This window comes from Puntigrus tetrazona, chromosome 15, assembly GCF_018831695.1.
Source record: "Puntigrus tetrazona isolate hp1 chromosome 15, ASM1883169v1, whole genome shotgun sequence".
NCBI classification, from domain to species: domain Eukaryota; kingdom Metazoa; phylum Chordata; class Actinopteri; order Cypriniformes; family Cyprinidae; genus Puntigrus; species Puntigrus tetrazona.
The window spans coordinates 2,376,089-2,397,994 of record NC_056713.1 but is presented as its reverse complement, the minus strand read 5'-3'; the positions used below and the strand labels follow the sequence as shown (position 1 = coordinate 2,397,994).

Here is a 21,906-nt window from a genome sequence, read left to right as displayed (position 1 = left end):
CCCCGGCCCTTCGCTCGTGATGATTCTTTCCAGACGTTCTCAAGTGTAAGAAACGTCTTTGCGCTGCTGCTGGGGACATGTTTCGGCGCCGTACTCAGATAAAGGAACGCATTTTATCTGTACAAGTCTATGCCTGCTGGGTTGTGCTCAGTCAGTCTGCAGAAAGGGTCCAGAAAAAGTCACTTCTGGGGAAAACGGAGGTCAAGCTGGCAGCGGCGTACGTTAAATCATTAAATCTTTTCGCGGGCAAAGCAAAACAATAAAAACAACAAACAAAAAATTTATATAATTCCCTTAGTTGTCCACAAACTGTCATTGCTACTGTATATGGTTGATATCTTAAATACTACTACTACTAATAATAATAATAATAATTGTTAGTGCTACAATGAGTGTCTTTCACTTGTTGTTCATCAACTACAAAATACAACCTCACATTTGTATAGACACCCACCACTCAAGCAAAAAAAGGCGACTTTTTTCAACTTTTTATCTCACAATTATGTCTTTTTTTGTCAGAACAGCTTGATACAGAATTGTGAGATAGACAAAAACTTGCAACTAGGAGTCATAAAGTCAGAACTGCGACGTTATGCGATTCTGAGAAAAATGTCACAATGACCTGGTTTCTTTTTTCGCTCTTTATTCATAGTCGGAGAAATGGGCTCCCATGCATTTGCTAAACTAATTATTGTGCAGAGAATAAATAAACTCATTTTTGCTTGGCTGAAAGCGTTGTATAGGACTTCCTACTGTAGCAGGACTCAGACATACTGTACTCTCTGTTTGAGTCAAGACTAAAGACTCTGTTTATCCAGGCATACCGGTTCAATTCCCACAGTCTGCTTTTAATCCTCCTGTAGTAGCTCTGCATGCTGAGGACCACAGTTTGATTATTTGCCCCCATTACATTTCGTCCTTTACTTTTCCCATGTCTTTTCTTCATCCATAGCTTAGGACGTCCATGTCAAGGTCCACTGGATCCTGTCACACCCTGATACACTGCTGCCCACACATCTGTACCACATCTGCCATCACAGAGTGTCATTCAGTGACGGGCATGAGCAGTGTGTGTCAAACACCACCTGCATCGCTTCTGTCTGCATGCACAGACTCCCATTTCATTAGAAATCATTTGCTGTATCTGTCTGTATTGTCGTTATTAGATAACGCTTTACAATAAGGTTTCATTTTTTTAAGCATTAGTTAAAATAAACGAACAAAACAATACTTCAAAAGCATTTCTAAGTCTTTTTAATGTTGATTCCAACATTTACAAAATAGGTAATATAGATTAAAAATGAACTCATGTTAACGATTAATAAATGCTGTAGCAAATGATTGTTGATTGATGCATTAAATATAGTTAACAAATGCAGCCATATTGCATTGGCTCCCAGTTTACAAATCTTCCTGCATCTGCTTACCTGCATGTGTTACAGCACAATCTCATATTCACAATAAATCAAGTTTGAACGCCTTTTTCGTACTGTCCTTTCAGAGGGTATATATATACGACACTTACTGAGAGAAATGGCGAAACGGTTCCAACATCACTAGAATATCACACCCCTGGAAAAGGCTCTCAGCCAATCACATTCAAGAACCAAACAGAACTGTTGTATAAATATAAATATAATCAACAAATTTGATACAGACAGCAACTTAACTTTGATTTAAATTAATTGCATTTAATTGTATTGCTTTTCGCTACAAGAGCATTTACGCAGAAATATCCATAAACGTGTTAGCCGACAAATGCTTTGATATTTATTTTTAGTTATTGTGTAAAACAGGCACACCATTGTGACATATAGCGTGACAACAACATTCCCGAGTTCAGCCGTTCATCGAACTGCATCTTCATTCTGCATGAAAACTGTTTTTTTTTGGTAAGTGTTCACTGCAAAGTAAAAATACATGACAGCATCCCTGTACATACGCCAGAACAGACAGGGACGTGTGAAGAGAAACCACACTGGGTCAAGCAACAAACTATTCCGAGGTGGCAGACGTAATTCACCACAGCTGAAAGCGCACTTTTGCTGCAGCCTGCACATCTGGAGCTGCTCTGCTTCAGAACACGAACGACACGACGCCGATGTGTTTTTCTCTTCTTCTGAGCCATACATGGAGAAGGAAGGGTTTTATCATCAGCATCAATTACATTGCTGTGAGACGTTTTAATTTGGCAACCAATTAAAACAGCAAGAAAGTACACAGTAGGTGACAATTACTCCACCGCTTCCGTTGCATCAACCATCATCTTTTCTCCATCTTCCAAAAGCAATTTGTTTTTTTCTCTCGGGCAGATTTTTGAGGTCAAAACTTGTGTTAGTTTGTGCAACCAAAAACGTCCGCAGCTAAATCAAATGTCAGTCGTGATGCTAGAACGGCCTAACAAGAATGTTTTTAAGATTAACAGTATAAGAAATGTAAAACAATGAAAATGTTGTTAACAAATGACGCTGAAGCTAAGCCAACAAGACAGTAATCTAATGCTCTTTCAAACTCATCGGTTTCGTGTTTGCCGTTTGAGTTACGTACATACATGAGTATGGCATACGAACTATACATACGGAATATATTTCAGGAATGATCCATAGAATTATTATTACATAAGAGGATTATATGACAGTACATGGATAAATCCTTCTCTCCGTCTTCCGTTTCTGACGAGTGCAGAAGACAATGGGCTTTTCACATAAATAAAAGTGCATTGTGAAAAGGGTGCTGCTGAGAAAATACACCCCGAAGGAGTGATTACTTAAAGCTTTTGTCTTTGCCTAAAACATTTTCTCATTTTTTTATGTCATAGAGTAGCGTTCAGAAAAAGTCCTTTCATCTAAGCTCTCCCATCAAAGCGCCATAACTGAATTCTTTGATAGCTGGGAAATGCTGTTCAGGAACTGCAGCAAAATGGCACGACTGAGATCATATCAACAATGCAGCACAGCACAGTTTATTCTGGTTGGAACAGAAAAAAAACAAAAAAAAAAAAACATCTGAGAGCCAAAAAAACAACTCTGATGAGAAGGTTGTAGGGTTTCAAAGCGCCACAGGACCTAGCAGGGGGCCGTGTTCTGACCGTTGAGGCGTGACTGCTAGAAATTTCAATTAAAATGAATAAAATTTATTCAGTTATATTCCCTCAAACTCTAAGCATGTGGGTTGTTGAAGAGCTAAAGGCTGTCTAGGGTTTTTGTTTTTTCTTTTTTTCTCAGTTATTCTGGGGTTGGCGCTATGCAGGGGCCTGTGGTCTCCTAACCAGAATGCTATATTTAACCATTATTATTCTAAAATGATTTTAAAAAACCCTGGAAATAATTTGTAAAATTATTTGCTGTGAGCAGTGTTTTTCTTATGTTATATTTGCAGGCAGACTGATCTGGTAAAAAAATATATTATAATATATAATTGCATTATATAATTTATTAATAGTAGTAGTAGTAGTAGTAGTAGTATTTTTTTATGGGTACAGTGTATGTATTTATTTACCACTCAAACTCTGGAACAATCTCCCTGTCAGTTTAAATCTAGATTAAAGACCCATCTCTTTAACCTGGCTTACACAAAACACATTAACACACTTCTATTATTTAAATCCGTTAAAGATTGTTAGGCTGCATTAATTAGATCAGCCAGAAACACTCCCCATAACACACAATGTACTCGTTATATCTTAAAAAGAATGGCATCTATGTTAATATTAGTCTGTTTCTTTCTAATTCTGTTTCTCAGTTTGTATCCAGATCAGATGGTGGATTGTCACCGAGAGATAATGCACATCAGAGAGCAGAACACCTAGATGAGCCCTGTGGACAGATCACCAGATGAACTGTGGACAGTTCTTTGCACGATCTCACATAGCTGCATTTAAAATTTAATTGAAAATTTAATGCTGGCTGTCCGGCCAGAGGAAAAATACCACCAACTGAGCCTGGTTTCTCCCAACGTTTTCTTTTTTTTCTCAGTTCAGTTTTGTTTCTCAGTTCCAGTCCTCGCTCTGCACATTTTATATGCTTCTATTATCATTTTAAACGTTTGTTCTGTTCGAACGCAATGCCCTGAGAAGTGGACGTCCGGATATTTTGCATAATTCCAGTTCGAAGCGAACATATATACATTCCATTCAAAGTGCATTGAACTGTTCGAGATGCAAATTTAAATCGTATTTACGGAGGTATATGATGTCACATATGTTGCACAACACAAATACATAAATGGATGTTCATGAAGTAAACTTTAACAGATTTACCCTGCTCAGGGAGTAGAACAACGAACTCAACAGGATGATAGAAACGTTTGCGCAGTAAAGTTATGGGCTGAAAGTCCCAGCATGTTCAAATCTGAAGGAGTTTTGGAGAGGGGGCTCAGGCATATCTGTTGACAGATCTCAGACCATTGTGTTATCTGCTTCTCTGTCCAGGAAATGGTGGGATTGTATTTCTCTAGCCAGGGGAGGCCGAGGATCATGGGGTTTCGTAATGATTAGCTGAAACAAGCGTATGGTTTCAGTGTGCAAGATGCTCGTCTGAAGAGTCACTTCATTTCTTTCAGGTCCTAAAGGACCTCCATCTGTTGCTGCCACTGCCACCTGGGATTCACATGGAAAGAGGGGGAGATCATGAGTTTTAGCGAATACTACATCAACGAAATTCCCTGCTGCCCCTGAATCTATCATTGCCACAGCTTTTTTCAATGAACTTCCAAATGGCTGATAGTTCTAGAGATCTGTTAGCAGGTAAAAAATTCACCGCAGCGGAGTCCTGGGGTGAAGGTTTTATGGGACAGGAAGCTCACAAATGGCCGGATTGCCCACAGTATAGGCATAAACGGTTCCATGTTCTCCAATCTCTCGAGTTGAGTCGCCATTCTGCATGAATTCGAGGCCTGAGCTGAGAAGGGGTTGGAAAATTACGGCGGCTTGAGTGAAGTTACCCCATATCGTGAGCTCCATGAATTGCTCTAGGGTCTTTCCCTCATCTCGACAAGCCAGTTCCACCTGAAAATCCACACTGAGCCCATTCAGGTAGAGCAGCTTGTGCTGCGAGAGTGCGGGAAAGTGGGAGTTCAATCGACTGCAGTGTTTTTAACTTGATGCAAGGAAAGCAACTGCTCATCCGATTCCTTTTCTCCAGCTGGGTGCTCGAACACTTCTCGAAATTGATGAAAGAAGTCTGTATATGAGGGAAATGTAATGCGTCTCTCCTCCCACAGTCGTCGCCCAATCCAGAGCTTTCCCAATCAGTGGTAAACACATAGATTATACCCTGCTATCATCTGTGTGGTATAAATGGGATTGCTGGTTAATAAACAAGGAAAACTGTAACATAAATCCCTTACATTTTGCTTTAGATCCATCAAATTCGTCGGGAAGAGATAGACAGGGTTTGTGAGCAGACAGGCTCACGCTGGGGTTTGGCTGAGCAGACGGCGTAACGGGGGAGAGTCGAAGCAGAAGCGGGCGGAATGAGTGTTTGCATCGTTCTCACCAACTCCTCAGTAAACGAGGTGAGTTTTAGGAGTTGTTGCTGGTGGGCAGCCAGCATGGAGGCTTGGAGGGATACCTCTGAGGCCAGATGGTACACGGCTGCTGGATCCTGTGGCGAAGTCTTCTGTGATAAAGAGTCAGAAACGTTGGGATCCATTTGCAGTGTTTATTAATCGCAGACACAACAGCGTCAGAGATATCACAGATAATCCAGAATCATAAACGGCTACCAGGCAGAAGTCGGGGCAGGAAGCAAACGGGCCGGTTCAGATATATCCAGGCAAACAAGATCAAAAGGCTAGGCAGCAAACAATCAGCAATCGGTAAGCAGTGGAAGATCAAACACAGAAAATGAACAGGATGTTTCAATTCTGAAAACAATCAGAATTGTTGGCTGGGGCAAAACAAGACTTCATGATGAATGTGGGTGAGAGCACTGTTTAAGTAGGGGAGATAATGAGTAGCACCTGTGCAGGTAATCAGTCCAAGATATCGAGGTGTATGGGAAATGTGGTCTGAAAGATTCTAATACTCAGGCAATCGGAGAGAGCCACAGAGGCACGATTTGTGAGGATTGTATATATATATATATATATATATATATATATATATATATATATATATATGGACTTATCATTCAAGCAAACTTACATAACTGTTCAAACATTTGGGGTCAATGCAATGTCAATGCAAGTGTCTTGTGCTCTATTAAGCTTAATAATAATAATAATAATAATAATAATACAATAATTTAATAAGGCAAAAATATATTATTAAATAAAAAATCACAGTAAAAAAACATGCTAAAAAACATATTAAAAGATTATCCTTCAGTTTCACAGAAGGCCTAATGTTTGAGCTGTCTTAACTGAAAAATATTTTGCTATGACATATCTCAAGATGCAAGAGGCTGTTTTATAAAATGAACTATAATTAATTAACTATAACTGTCTGTTATACTGGGCCAATGTGTTTGGATTAATAATTTAGTTTATTTATATACCCTATAATAATAATTTTCTAATAATAATAGTTTTGCAAATAAGTTAGATATAAAATAAATAAATAAATACAAAAAAAAAAATTAAAAATCTTAAAAAAACTCAACATGTCTAAAATTTGATCTAAATCTCCAAGTGGATGCTGCACACTGGTGGAGGTTGAGGAGAGACTCAGCCCACATGATTGTAAAGTGCTTTGGGTGTATATCAATACACAATAAAGCATATATAATATATATATACATATATGCCTCATTCATTCATTAAATAAGCATCAAATACCCTTACACGCACATTAAATAAACCCAAAGGTATAAGCTCTGTGTACTTACACAGTAGTAGTATGTCTTTATACGTCCTCCCTGCTTGTATCAGTGCAGATCAAACTGAAGTTGGGTTTGTGTATTTAGATTTAGATCAAACACGTATGTGTAAAGCCTGCTGTGTTTTATCCATTCGCTCCAGGGATGGGTGGAGAGTTTTGAGACACACGATGCACACAGTATAAACATGTGGACTGTACAGATCCTTGGGCATTCTGTGAGATTTTGAGAGGGTCCTTGTTATTCAGCGCCGCAGATTAAGCCTGGCCTTGAGTACACTGACACCCTCTCAGCTGGATGGCATCCAAGGGTTAGTTCAGTTCATGCTGACAACAACAGGCACCGCAAGTGTTAGTACCCATGGCTGCTTCAGCATTTAGCACACATTACCCCACTCCAGGGGCTTTAGCATACCTGAGACCTAAAATGACCCGACGGAAAGGGGGTTACACCGTCGAGCGGGGTCTGGGGCTAGATGTTAAGGCAAAGTTTTTGCTTTGTTTCTTTGTAGACAAAATGAGAGTGAAGCTATATAACAACCTTGGAGGAAAATAGAATGCAAAATATAAACTACAAACTTTTATTCAGCAAGAACATGGTCAAATGTGACAGTAAATACCTCTTTAATGTCTTTAAAGACATTTCTGTTCCAAATAATAAATACTGTTCTTTTTATTCATCATATATACTGTACCGACACTAGTAGCAATTAAGAGACTTATTTTGGGAAACATTTAACTATTTATGTAGCTTCTGAAGTCCAGTACTAAATTAATAAATAAAAAAATATTATATTTTATGGTAAAAAGAAATAGGAATAATTTACACATCATCATCCTGTTCAAAAGTTTACACCCCCCGGCTCTTAATGCATCATATTACCTTCTTAATCACCAGTAAATGTTCTCACTTCAGCTATAGGTCTTTTAATAAGTAGTTCTAAAATTGACTCAAAATATCAAACATGTTCAATATCCTCCAACTGGATGGATTGGCAGTCTGAAGCTGAGCCCGTGTAGACCGGCTGTGACTTTCAGCAACTAGCATCGACTCGTCCGGACTACAAATCAGGGAAACGGCCTGCACGAAAAGTGTTGCGCATTACAAAATTATGTAATCTATTAGCTCAGAAACTCAACCAAACAATAATGTGCGCATACAGCGACCATCAGTTCGCCGGTCGCCGTTTTGAATGAACAAATGAATGAATAATGAAACAAACAAGTAAGCAAGCTGGCGCTAGATCTTGGTAAACACCTGTGCAAGTTTGCTCCAGATAGCACATTTGCAGACTGGCGGTTTGGGTCTAATATGTAAAACAAAAGAGATACTGACAAGATGTTCAGCCTAAGGGTCGAGACTGTTCAAACAGATTACTAGCGTGGCAGCAGGCTCCTTCCACACACCTGCCCTCCCTCGCTGATCCATGTGTACACGTATGATTGATATTTATAATGGCCCGAGGCAGTGCTCCAGTGTCTGTTTGGGTCTGACTGATCTGCAGTGACTGCCCCGTACCGTGAAGTGGACGATGTCTGAAACTTTCCTGACCTGTTTGCATACACGGAGTAGTACATCTTACGTAAACACACTGACGTGACGTCAGATGATAAGAAAATGGTCAGACGTTCCGCATAAAGAAGTGGTAGTATCGTATGTGAGATGGATGGATGGATGGATGATAGATAGATAGATAGATAGATAGATAGATAGATAGATAATCCTCAAACTTCATCTCAAACCTCTTCATACTTCATTTAACTTTGCATTATAAATGTGATTAAATCATTTATTATTCATTGTCTGCCACTCTCAAACTGGCTGTTAAAGATTTGATCCATCGAAAGCGTTTTATAATCTAATAATGGCCACTGACTATATGGTATTTACCACCCTGAATCTGCAGGGTTGGTTATGGTAATAAGAAGTAATTGGGCAAGGAGCCACGCTGCGGAACCACCGTGCCAATTAAGATTCGATTCCTCACAAAATGAGGATTGATAAGTATGCCCATAAGCTTGATTCATAATTGTCTTTTGAAGTATGCTAAGATGTTTACAGCGATAATTTAAGACGTACTAAGGACGGTGGGAAAAACTCCCAATGAACGTCTTACATTTAATCAGTCAACCAACCAACCAACCAACAAATCGATCAATCAATCAATTAATCAATCAGTGAAGTCTTGTTTTTGTACTTTTTATCATTTTTATTCATTTTCCAAAATAATTGGATGCAGCAGGTCGCTGTTTGGATATGACATCACTCAAATGCAAAGGTAGTAATTTTAGAAAGGAAATAATAATAATAATAATAATAATAATAATAATAATATTCAGCAAAATACTTACATATTTATTGATTAAGTCAAACATTTGTGACTTGATTGAAACTTAGGAATGTTTCTCAGCAGTTGTACTTATAGGACCTGAAATATGAAACGGAAAACTCAGAAAAACAAGGAAAAAGTGCCTATTTGACAGAGAATAATAGTCTTGTTAAAAGTGATTTACAGGTATGCCTTGAATATGCTATTGTTCCATTTTCCCCACATCTGACACCCCACAAGGTAGTTATTATCAATTATTCAGCTTACCTTAGTCAGTCCTTTTTTTCTGTCTTTCATCTCTTTCTGTTATTTCTATACACTACCTGTTTTACTTTTCATTCTTCTTGCTTTCTTTGTGATTCAGTGATCGGCCCTTTAGACAACCGCTTTGTTTCCGAAGTGTTTGTGTATTTTCACACTAACCCTTCAGCTTTTCTTTTCACTCAGTCTCCTATCGACTTTCCCACTTCTTATTATCAGCCACCAATCGCTTTTAACGTCTCTAAGGAGCAGTACAGAAGGCATGCTGTCTCTTTCATCCACCGCACAAGACCTCCATTTTGTGTTTGATTTCACATTCGTTTCCTTTATTCTTTCAAGGTCTCTTGAGGTTAAATGACGTTCCCAAGGTCCCTGGGTCACATTAGCTGCGGTAACCTCTTGTGCCCTTGCCGAATAGTTTGAGGATATTACCTTTTCATAATAACACGAGTAAACATGATGGAAGACAATATGTTACTGTAAATAATATATAACAAATCATTATTGATATTTTATTCAAATAAGGCCTACTAGGTGAAATCTGAAGGATGCGTTTCACATAAAGTTGGTTTAAAAATATCTTTCCGGGGAGGAAAGTCTCGGATCGATTGTTGTTCCTGTCTGAGCATGGGCAAAGTTTGCTCATCGTAGATATCGATTTGTTTACATGAATGGGTTTTGGGAAATGCTAGGATGCAAGGTCACTAAATCAAACAAACTTGCAGTGGGAGCGAAGTCTAACAGCTGTACCCCGCGACAACAAATGGCATAATAAATAACAACTAGAATTGTGTTGAGTTCTTTAACGACAGCCGCAGAAGTAGGCAAGACAAATTAAAAGATGAATTAAATGGCAGAAAGCCAGACAGACGCCCATCGAAGGAAACCAAAAACGTTATATCTATTTTTTTTATTTTAAACAATTGGAATATACTTGAAAACATGTAGATAATAAAAATATGGAAAAGTCTATAAATATTTATTATTATTTTTACATAAATATTTATTTAATTATTATTAACTGTAGGAGACGAGATGGTAGTATCGTATATGAGATAGATAGATAGATAGATAGATAGATAGATAGATAGATAGATAGATAGATAGATAGATAAATAGATAGAGCTTCTAGCTATTAACTTTTCTGCCTTGTTACCCAACATGTAGCAAATGGGGATAATTATTTATTTATTTGTCTAATTAATTTATTCGTTCGCCATTTTTTTTTATTAACGTGTATTTGAAGAACCTTGCTATAACATATAGAGTCTAAGTCATTATTTATTTAATTAATTATGTATTATGTGCGTCTAAGTAGCAGCACACGTACTAACAAACAAACAAGCAAATAGTTATTTAGTTATATTCCCATATCGTGAACCGAATCACTCACTATTTCGAGAAGCGCTCGGTAAATTCTCTAACTGTTCCAGCCACACCAGTAAGCTACTAATACACCCGCGTCCGAGCGCGCTGTCCGCGGTGCTGAACCAAACCAAACCACCGACGCCGGCCAAAGAAAGCCAAGCGCGCGACGCCGGTCAGATTATCGCCTGTTTTTTAATTTCCGTCCGATTACGCGAAGCCACTCACGTGCCTGGCGCTCATTTCGTATTTCCCAAACCCCCCCCCGCTGTTCCGTTAGTTTGGCCTGACTTGAGTTCTCCTCTCACGCTCTGTAACGATGTATCCTTTTTACCTCTCACCATCCTCAAAGTCGCAAGTTTGTGCCATCCGCGCTGACAGACCGCCTGTTTGTGTGCGCGCACAGGAGCAGGGCTTCAGGCGGAGGCATGCGCGCTTATTGGCAGTGAGCGGTGAAGATCTACCCCTATAACGCCCACTCTTCAGCGTGCTCCAAGACGAGCAGACGCTCCGCGCGTATTTGTCTTCTAACTCACCCATCTATCAGGATGATATTGCGAGAGGCTTCCTCCTCGAGGATCTACACCTCTGACGGATCGGATTGTCCTGTATTTCAGCGGCACGCGGATATGTATTCTTTACTGCGAGGCGAAACTGAAAAGCCAAGGAAACTACATATCTGATTCACCGCACCTGGGAAGAAGGGTCGAGCTCAAGAATGGGAACTATTTGTGCGCGAAAGCAAAAGTAGAGGCAAATCGCGTTCAGTGAAGATAATGAAAGCTTGGGTTTTTTTTTTTTTAGTTTTTGGTTTTTTTTGGCACACATTGTGAAGAACATTAAGCTACTGTGCAACCGTTCCGAACCCATCCGATCTTTCCCCCGGTTTTAATCAGAGCTATCCCACCCCGTCCCCGTCAAACGACCACCGGCTTTCACTTTTCACCGGAGCAGAAGGAGCATCTCTGTGGAAAGGTAACCTTTTTTTTTTCTTTCTTTAAATACTCACTTGCTGGGGTTCGTTGACGGTGCGGCGCAAACTATTTCTCCCTCTTTGATTTGCAGCGCGTTTTTGCGCATCTTTCTGGTTCAGTTCGGGCTCTGGCGACTACGAAGCTGTTTGCTTTTCTGTAAATTAGCGGTACGCTGCTCTTCCAGATGCGATGATCTCGAGGTGTTTCTCTGCGCGGATGCTGAGTAATGGTCAGCACTGCACCACGACTCTCTCCATCGCGAATCTGATAGCTCACTTTCTCCTCTGTATTTGCATGTGCAGTTGCTCAAAGGTTTGGATCTCGCGAAAATGGTGATTCAGCTAAGGCAAAACGATGCCAATGCAATGTGCACGCTATGCGAGCGTTCTTATAATGTTAGGGTTAGGGTTGTGGGTTAGTTCTCCCTGACAAGGTATTTTACCCATGGTGGCAGCACACCCTTATAGGTTTTTTCTGCATGGAAAGATGTTCTCCCCACATTTATACTGCGATGCTACAGGGCTTTTCTGCTTTAAATGAATACTGGTTTAAGTGCACCAGACCTTTTGATATGCCCCAACATCAAAGACGTGTCAAATACACTGATTAAATGTATGCATACTGCGTTCTGGGTGACTTTAAGGTCATCAAAAACGCGCTATCTGTCTTTAATCCTCATATGGATATCATTCATATGCAAAAATGTCCTGTGAGGATTATCATCAATCATTGTTTTCTTATATATTCATTAACAGACACCGTTTAATAGCAGATCCGATGGTGCATTTTTATTTGAAACCCCACTCGGTTGATGCATACGCGCCTGTTTATGATTGTTCAAAAAATTGGAGGAGTTTTGAATGTCAAGTTGCAAAGCTCATAATGTCTTATTCTCGTCCGCAGGTAGGGGGCCACGGTGGGCCTGTAGATGAGTTCTTGTGCTGTATCGCCCATAGCTTGTGCAGCCTGAAAACATTTGAGTCATGTCAGGTGCAGGTGGTTATTTCATAACCGGTCTTAATTTAATCCGTATGCGCTGTTAGAGCAAACGTATGTTTCTTTCCCTTTAACGCCCTTCAACACGATCGCCGGCTGAGTTGTGTTATTTCGTGAAATCGTTTTTTTTATTGCCATATTGAATTTGTTGGGATATGCAAATGACAAAATTAGCTTATTCTGACTTATTATTGCAATGTTTGTACTGGTCATAAAAAGACTTAATTAGCCCTTTCACAAAATGATGCCTTAAATGTATTCAATTCAATTCAAAATTCTCAAATTCTTAAAAAAAAAAAAAAAAAAAAAAAAAAAAATATATATATATATATATATATATATATATATATATATATATATATATATATATATATATATTTTTTTTTTTCAAATCTTGATTCAAGAATCTTGAGATATTTGTTGTACTGACAAAGAGCAACATTTCAATAATGCTAATTCAAGCATGCACATTTAAATTGATAGTTCACCTTACTTAATAATAATAATAATAATAATAATAATAATAATAATAATAATAATAATAAAAAAACTGAACTGAGCACAACAAATGAAAGTTATGTCATCATTAACTCACACTCAAATTAAAAAAATAATAAAAAATACTTTGGTATAATTTTGGTAACCAAAAAGTTGACTGTAGCCATTGACTTCCATACATTATTATTTTTATTAATTTCTCCTCCGCAAGTCAATGACTACCATCAACTGTTTAGTTGTCTTTTGGATCTTTAAAATATTTTCTTTTATGTTCACCAGCTGAAAAAAAAATCCATACACTTTTGAAAAGACTTGATGGTAAGTAAGTGAAGACCTGCAGAAAACCTGTTTTAATTATATTAACATATTAATATATGATATATTAATCATGCAGCCCTGTATTCTTCTTAATGGATAGATGTTTGGTGATTTTACATTCAAATATAACATAGCAGGACGAATGAAATGCTTCTACACAGAACTGGATTTGAGTGAAGCACGTTCCGTTATTACAGTGTGCACATGGCAGTGCCATTTGTTTAAGGAGTCACCGTTTAGCTGAGAACTGGGCTGGTTTTGCTGCATCTGTCACAGCTACCACAGTATGGCTATTTTCTCTCTCCTGCTGCATCGTGATGAATTCCCCGTTGTGTAAAATGGAAAGAGAGACTTTGAGTTAGACTGATTTGCAAGGTTTTACAGTTTTTTTTTAGCATTTTAAAGCTCGTGCTGGTGTCAAATGAACAGCGAGAAAACACATGGTGGAAAGGGACATGTTCAAAGCTCAAAATTGCACTGATTGGACTACTGCTCTCCTGGTGGAACCTCTCTGAGGGTCCAAATGATCCTTTTAGAAAGAATGTGGTTTTGAGAGTCTTTTCCAGCTAAAACAAAAATAGAAAATCAATCAAATACGGTCAATCATTCATTGTCTTTCATTGTTTGTTTATTCACATTTTAATTTACTCAGAAGTCGCTAAAGCCTGGAGGTAATTTAGATTGTGAGAATTAAAAAAAATAATAATAATAATTTATGTATGCTTGCATGCATACTTGGATTGATTAATTTGTTCATTTATACAGCTAAATTAACACTTATTTTTAGATAACCATAATAAGAATTTGGTAAATTATGATAATAATGATTATATAATAATTATAACAATACGAATTTATTATTAACAATAAAACGAGGTATCTCAGAAATATTTATGTAGTTATCTTGAACAATTGTGTTTTATTCAAAAAAAAAAAAATCTATTTTATTTTTTGCAAGAACTCTTGCTTGATTTCAACATCAAGTGTTATAGTTTCGCACAAGTCAGCATTGTTGCTTACATGGATTTCGTCGTACATTGCCAAACGCCATTTTAACCATCATTTCTTGCCAGGGCTGAATATTTCAGGTTTTCCCCTTTTCCCTCGCTCCTCCTCCCCATCACGATCCATCACCAGATATGCAGACGAGGCCGTATCCTGAGCGCTCTCTCAAGATGGAGCACTCCATCCCGGACTATTCAAACAGAATGTCATATTTTCCAGCATGTGGTAGAACCAGGGTGCGCACTCCAATCTCCAGAGAGAAAGACCGAGAGTGGGCTCACCAGGAAGCAGAGTGGTGCTCAGGGATGATTGGAATGGAAGTGGAGAGCGGGGCGAGGGAAAGGAAGAGGAAGTCCCTCTCTTTCTCTCTCCCAGGGGTGCAGAGTTCTGTATTAACGAGAGGCAGTGATGAGTGGGGTCTGCAATTACCCTCAGGCCTCCGTCACGCCACAGCTGCCTCGGCTTGCGGCTAATTGCGCCGATGTATTAGCCTGTGTGTTGCTCTTCTATTACCTATTACTCTTCCCACTCCCTCTCCTCGACCGCTCTAAATGAACTCTTGCCACTTTTGAGCTGATGCCCAACAACAGAGTTTGGCCAGCGGAGCTTAAATGGCCAGACGTGTAATTTTCCAGTTGATCTGGTCTGGAAGCCAGAGCTGATACACATCGCGGACTGCGGGATGGAGGCGAAGCTGTAAAACGGGTGGGGAGTGAAGCGGAGTAAAGGATGGCGGAGGTCGGGGCCTGTTCTTCCATTATGTTGCGAGGCACATCAATATTCTGCTTAAACATTTCACACCTCAGCAAAATCAATGGCTCTCTGCTAGACCTTAAAGCTTTTGAGCTCTAATGTGTTTATCTTCGGTATTAGCAACAACTCACTACAAATCCTATTCTTTGTCAGCCTTGTTTTATTGTAAAAAAATATGAGTCAGCGATAGGACACCACTTGATTTAATTTTCCCTTTACGTCGGATTGGATGCCAGCAGCACTTGAACCGCCAACTGTTATTTTCCCCCAGAAAGCTGGCAAAAAGGTCGAAATCCGTAATGAAGGTGCAGCAGGCAGCTCGATGAGAAATTTAACTTTTGTTACGGTATTCAATGAAGGTCAAAATAAATGAGCAGAAGCGGGGTGTCATTCCACAGACATCCCTATCCGGACAGGATTAGATTTCTCAGAGGACCCCTTGAGTTAGCCGAAAAACAGTAGGTAATTTGCTATTTTGTGTTTCTTGTGTGGGGGGAAAACACAGACGCATTTGATTTTGGAGGATTAAAATCGTAAAGTGTGTCTGTGAAACACAAATTAACCTGACCTCCTCAGGGAAAACTAGTCTTGTCCAAAAAGGGCTTAAGAACAGGAGCTGTCACAGTATGCAGTTACCGCCGCTCTCACTGGAGTACTCACATTTGGAATAATACGAGGATTTGGCAGCTATTTTTTGTATAAAACCAGTCATAATCAGGTTCCAAAATAAGCGTTTAGTCATGCCAGCCAATGGTAGGTGAATAGAGGAAATTTAATTGCAAATGAATGAATGAATGAAGGTTTCAAAACAGCCATTCTAAGCTTTTTAAATAAAAATACATTAACGGGACTTTGATCATTCGGTCACTAAATTCCAATTATCCTTATATAATTTATAATTACAGTATATATACTGTATATATATACAGGTGCATGTCATGGACAAGTAGTTGATTTTGGCTCACATTTAACAAAAAAACACCAATTCATTATCTCAACAAATTAAAATATGCTGACTTGCTAATCAGCTAATCAAATCAAACACCTGCAAAGGTTTCCTGAGCCTTCAAAACAGTCTCTTAGTTTGGGTCCCTAGGCTACACAATCATGGGGAAGACTGCTGATCTGACAGCTGTCCAGAAGACAATCATTGAAACCCTTCACAAGGATAAGGATAAGCCACATGCATTCAATGCCAAAGAAGCTGGTTGTTCACAGAGTGCTTTATCCAAGCATGTTAACAGAAAGTTGAGTGGAAGGAAAAGTGTAGAAGAAAAAGATGCACAACAAACCCAGAGAACCAAGCAAAATCAATGAATTTGAGTGAATTTTACAAGGAATGAACTGAAGCTGGGGTCAAGGTATTAAGAGCCACCACACACAGATGTGACAAGAAATTTGTCTACAGTTGACGTATTCCTCTTCTTAAGCCACTCCTGAACCATAGACACCAGTCAGAGGTGTCCTACCTGGGATAAGGAGAAGAAGATCTGGACTGTTGCCCAGTGTTCCAAAGTCCTCTTTTCAGATGAGAGCATGTTTTGTATTTAATTTGGAAACCAAGGTCGTAAAATCTGGAGGAAGGGTGGAGAAGCTCATAACCCAAGTTGCTTGAAGTCCAGTGTTAAGTTTCCAAAGTCAATAATGATTTGGGGTGCATCATCATCTGCTGGTGTTGGTCCAACATCACAGCACCCGTTTACCAAGAAATTTTCCAGTAGGTTTTGGCACCTGCCCACACTGCCAAAACGGCAAAAGTTGGTAAAATTACCATGGTGTTGGTGTGCTTGACTGGCCAGCAAACTCACCAGAGAATCTATGAGGTATTGTCAAGAAGAAAATGAGAAACAAGAGACCAAAAAATGCAGATGAGCTGAAGGCCACTTTTTAAAGAAACCTGGGCTTCCATACCACCTGAGCAGTGCCACAAACTGATCACCTCCATGCCATGCCGAATTGAAGCAGTAATTAAAGCAAAATGAGAAACCTACCAAGTATTAAGCACATGTACAGTAAATGAATATACTTTCCATTTCACTAATTGGTATTATGAAGTATTCTAATTTGCTGAGATTTTTTTTTATTAATGTGAGCCAAAATCATCACAATTAAAAGATCCAAAGACAGTTTGTGTGCATTGAATTTACTTACTATACAAGTTTCACAGTCTGAGTTAAGTTCTGAATTGAGTTGCACCTGTGTATGTGTGTGTGTGTGTGTGTGTGTGTAGTTTTAATTTTATTATTTTATAACATGACTTTATCATATTAATAAAATGGATATTTTCACTCTAAATAATATAAATTAATATTGTTGCTGATTTTACTTATTTATTTTGTGTTTATTTGCGTTCAGGGAGTGTTGATTGCTTTATTATCACTTGTTATACCAAGAATGTAAAGTATACAGAGTGGTATTATTCCAAAAAGCCAGAAATGTAAAAAGTTGTCTTAGTGTGTAACACATTAAAAATGCATGTCAATAGTGTTTGATCTAGTCCTTACCAACAGCTTTTCCCCACCATAAGCAGTTTTAAATTTCAAATGTACTTTCAATAATAATTATGTGAAATATGACCCAGAAAACGTAGCATTTGGCTCACTCAGTTCAAAATCCAGTCTTCGGTATACAGTATCTTCAACATTGTGTCTGTTGGTATAATTAAGGTCTGCTTAAGTGCACTTTATGTATTTGTCCTGCGCTCCAAAGCCCTCTATTGATCTACGGTTACAGCCAGTCAAACCAAAGCCAAAGCCTTTACTAATCCATTCTGGGGTTCCTGCAGAGAAACGGATCCAGCACGGTGGGAAACCATCACTTCCTATTTGGCCTTTCAAGGATGACCGTTCCCTACAGTCTGTCTTCTTCTTTCCTTGGTTCAGTGAAAATCACTTTATGACAGGGTCCCGGCACAATCACGTTCACCGCTGTCTGACCGGCGCTGGGTCTGGCGTTAAGTCTGAGTGAACGCTCTGCTTTCTTCATTCAGGGGTGATCAGCAGCTAAATGCCCTCAAATAAAGAGATTGATGTTGGCATGTGAAAAAAGTGGAGACCTAGCAGTAGTGTGGCATAGTCAAACTCACTCAATGTAATTTCATTGGGAATTACTGATATTAATGTCAAAAATTGATGTGCGCAAATTGCATTCAGCGCCCATTTTGTGCCTTGTTACACCATGAAAGTAGATTTTGAGAAATGTACTTTACCAGACATTCGAGTTCTCGCTCGTCAATACCAAAAAAAAAGTTGTCTTCTCATATCCGTATCCTTAAGAAACCCAGACATAAAGTTGAGTTCTCTAACTCTTCTTTTTATCTGCGTTTCATAAGAGTAATGAATCGTGTGGTGTCTCTGGAGCCGAGAGGCTTTAAGTGACTCAGTGGGTTGAGATAGAAGGATTTGAATCTATAGGGTGCGAGTTTTTGTTCAAAGTGTCGCATTCTTATCATTAAGTCTATTTCCCCTTATCAGGCCATGCAAAAGTGTGAAGGCCATTCCTTTTAAAATATTTGATATGGCTTGTGAAGTGAAGGTTAAGCATTCAAACAAAATACTTTTTCTTATTCCACAAAGACAACTGACTACCTGCATTCAGGTTGATTATATATATATATATATATATATATATATATATATATATATATATATATTTATACACACATACATGATTGATACTATAGCACTATTTGTGCAGGATACAGCTTTTTATGTGTTTTAATCAACTGGTATTGCTAATAATAGATGCATCCATCCTTCTGACTTTTCTACCTGTACATGGTCTACTTGGGTGTGACGTCATTCCTAGCTCAGTTCAAACAGTGCATAAGACTGTATGCAATTTCAGATGCAGCCTCAGTAATCCTGAAGACCTTGAATAGCTGGTAGTACATGTGTTGAATTTGTATTGAAGTTAAACTCTGAAAGATTGCGGCCCTCCATGAATTTTGCAGAATTCCAAAGTTCAGGGGTTTGTATGCCCCTCCCTTGCTAACTTTCTTCCGTCTCAATAACCTTAGATGTGCGTCATTGCTTATATTGGTGTAGCCTTTGAAATAAACTGAGTCGGAACATCCTATGCCCTTTGATTTCATTAAAACATCTTTTTCTAGTCAAGAAGGATGTGGAGGTCCAGTATGATATCCCAGCTTTGTAAAATGTGCATGCAGCAAATCTCATTTTATCAATATGGTAAATTTTGAAGTGTTTTATCGAAATGAAATGATCTTGGGAGACTCTTTTCTACCGTCTATTTCTTTTTTTCTGTATATCATATTTCTTTTTAAAACTAATTCTCATGCAGTCATGCAGTCATTGGCTCTCGAGTCAACGTGCTTTCCTTCAATTAGTCTAGCAAGTTGCAAGTCTTTGAATTGCGACTTGAATAAATCATTAAGTATTTTTTACAATGTGTATGTGCTATGTGTGGAATATGTTTTTAAAAGATGCAGTGTCCATGGAAATCTTGCATACTCACATGTGAATCCACAACTCACAATAGGTGATAAAGTATTCATTTGAACTAAGTTTTATTTTTTACTCTGAGGCAAAAACTTCTCATTTTTGGTGTACTCTGATGGAGGCAAGATTTTTGCCTAGGGCGCCTCTTTGTCATGATGGGCAGAAGGGCCTTTGGAAAACCTGTTTGGAAATTGCATCATTTTGCTGTTCCCTTTGGTGCTACTGACTGCAAGGAAAATACCCAGTTTGCTTTCACCTTTTTAAGTGAGTAGGGTGCATTTTTACAGTTGTCTCAGCTTCCTGTTGATTTTTTGTATTCATCCTTTCCCAGCTCATTGAGATGTGTGAGTAGCTGTCATACACAGTGAGATATTGTAAGCCCAAAAAAACAGAGCATCCTGAAATGGATTTTATCTCCGCCGTGTTTTACCGGTTGGCGTGTAACTGTGGGGAGAAGTGTGTTTATCAGCATTGTCTCTTGACACAGTCGTCTCCGGCTGCACCTTCAGTGGTGATGGAGTCAATCATCCATGACCTTCGACTACACCTTCCTCTGTCTCTCTCTTTCTGTCTCCGGCATTATCTTTCTGCCTCTCTGTACAGCTCAGCTCAGCTTTGCTTCTTTCCACGCCATACAGTATAAATAGAAATGTTCTCAGTGGCCATCTGCCTGTTCTCATTGGCGAGTGTGACGGGTCAGATTATGGGATCCGTGTAGACATCCGGCGGGACGGCTTTTGCGTCTGTTCCAGTCTTTTTTTTGACCACGTGCATACAGATGTGCTGCCCTGGGCTACATATTGGGGCTCGTCTCTTGAGCTGTGGATTTACTGAAGGTGATACGGCTGATGATTGCGGGGGATAGTGCGTGTATGTGTGTTTTGTGGGCATTCTGGGCATTCTTCTGGAGGATTACACTCTGGGGTGGATCACAAAGGGTTCACGGAAGATTACTGGCCTAATCTAGGCAAAACAACAACACTTTCTAGAGTCTGGGTCTTAAGAGGGCTCGACCCCCCAACTGAGCGTGAACTGATGTGGCTACAGGGATATTTATTGACAGATGTGCCAGAACTTATGCGTTTGAATCTCATTTGTGAGACTATTTTTAAATAGGCTATAATTAAAATAGCATGTATTTGCCAGTAGATGTATGTGGGTCATTGACGAATCAGAGTATCTAAGAGTGCAATGTCTTAAAATCTAGTTTAAAAATGTTCTAGAAATGTATCCTATGTATTAGAATTTTGGTTTAATATTGTTTTCCAAAATCTTCAGAAAAATCACTCATTTAAAATGTCATGTGGTGTAACCACCAATTTTAAGAAAGCAATAACATAAATAACTTGATTGTTTATTTATTGTTTGTTTTAATAATTACTATTAATTAATACATTAGTGACATTAATAACTCATAAAAGTCTTCACATATTTGGGGGGTCACACCGCATGACATTTTATGACTATGAACTAATGCTGTCTTGTAATATAAAGGTGAAATTATGCGATTTTTAAGATAGTTACTAATACTGACACATGGATAAAGGTCTGAAAAGGGCTTTATTATATACTGCATATTTGATTGTTGGTTGCACCACATGACTCAATTTGGCAGACTAAAGTTTCATTTTTACTTTCAGAAATTAATGTAAATAATTAAGTGAAATACAGATAATAAAAAAGACAAGATTATTTACTTAACTAAAGAGTAGTCCAAATTGGCTTTGATGACCACACTATATGACTTTGATTTGACTGACAAAAGTTTTACATTTTTAAATAGTAACCAGTGAAGCAGTGAAAAAAGCCAAATAAACTGTTCTACAGTGGAGTAAAAGTAGTTTTTTTCTATTATGATGGTTAATTATATTTTAAATGCATTTTTTTTGAATTTCATTGCATTTTATATAATGATTTCATTAGAAATGAAAAAAATGGGTCATGTTTCTCTGACAGCTGTGTGTGGGGCAGTGCCAGTCACCTGCTGTATGATCACAAGTATCACTGTTTAGTCATGATGTAAACATTTTTAATGGCGGCAAATTGAATTTGTAGAGCGAAAGCTCATTTAAACAGGATAACAAATGTGAGTGTACACTGCACGCGAGGACTCGTGTCACAGAAACAAC

The 21,906-nt window shown here is 38.6% G+C and overlaps 1 protein-coding gene across 1 annotated transcript in view; it reads left to right on the top strand.

The window, feature by feature from the left end:
- The first annotated feature begins 11,124 nt into the window (after positions 1-11,124).
- The window catches only part of zgc:172282 (leucine-rich repeat and fibronectin type III domain-containing protein 1-like protein), a 97,040-nt gene continuing 86,258 nt past the window's right edge, over positions 11,125-21,906 (top strand). Inside the window, exon 1 of the mRNA XM_043259862.1 lies at positions 11,125-11,748. The gene's annotated coding sequence lies outside the window, so the exon portion shown is untranslated. The remainder of the gene's footprint in view (positions 11,749-21,906) is intronic.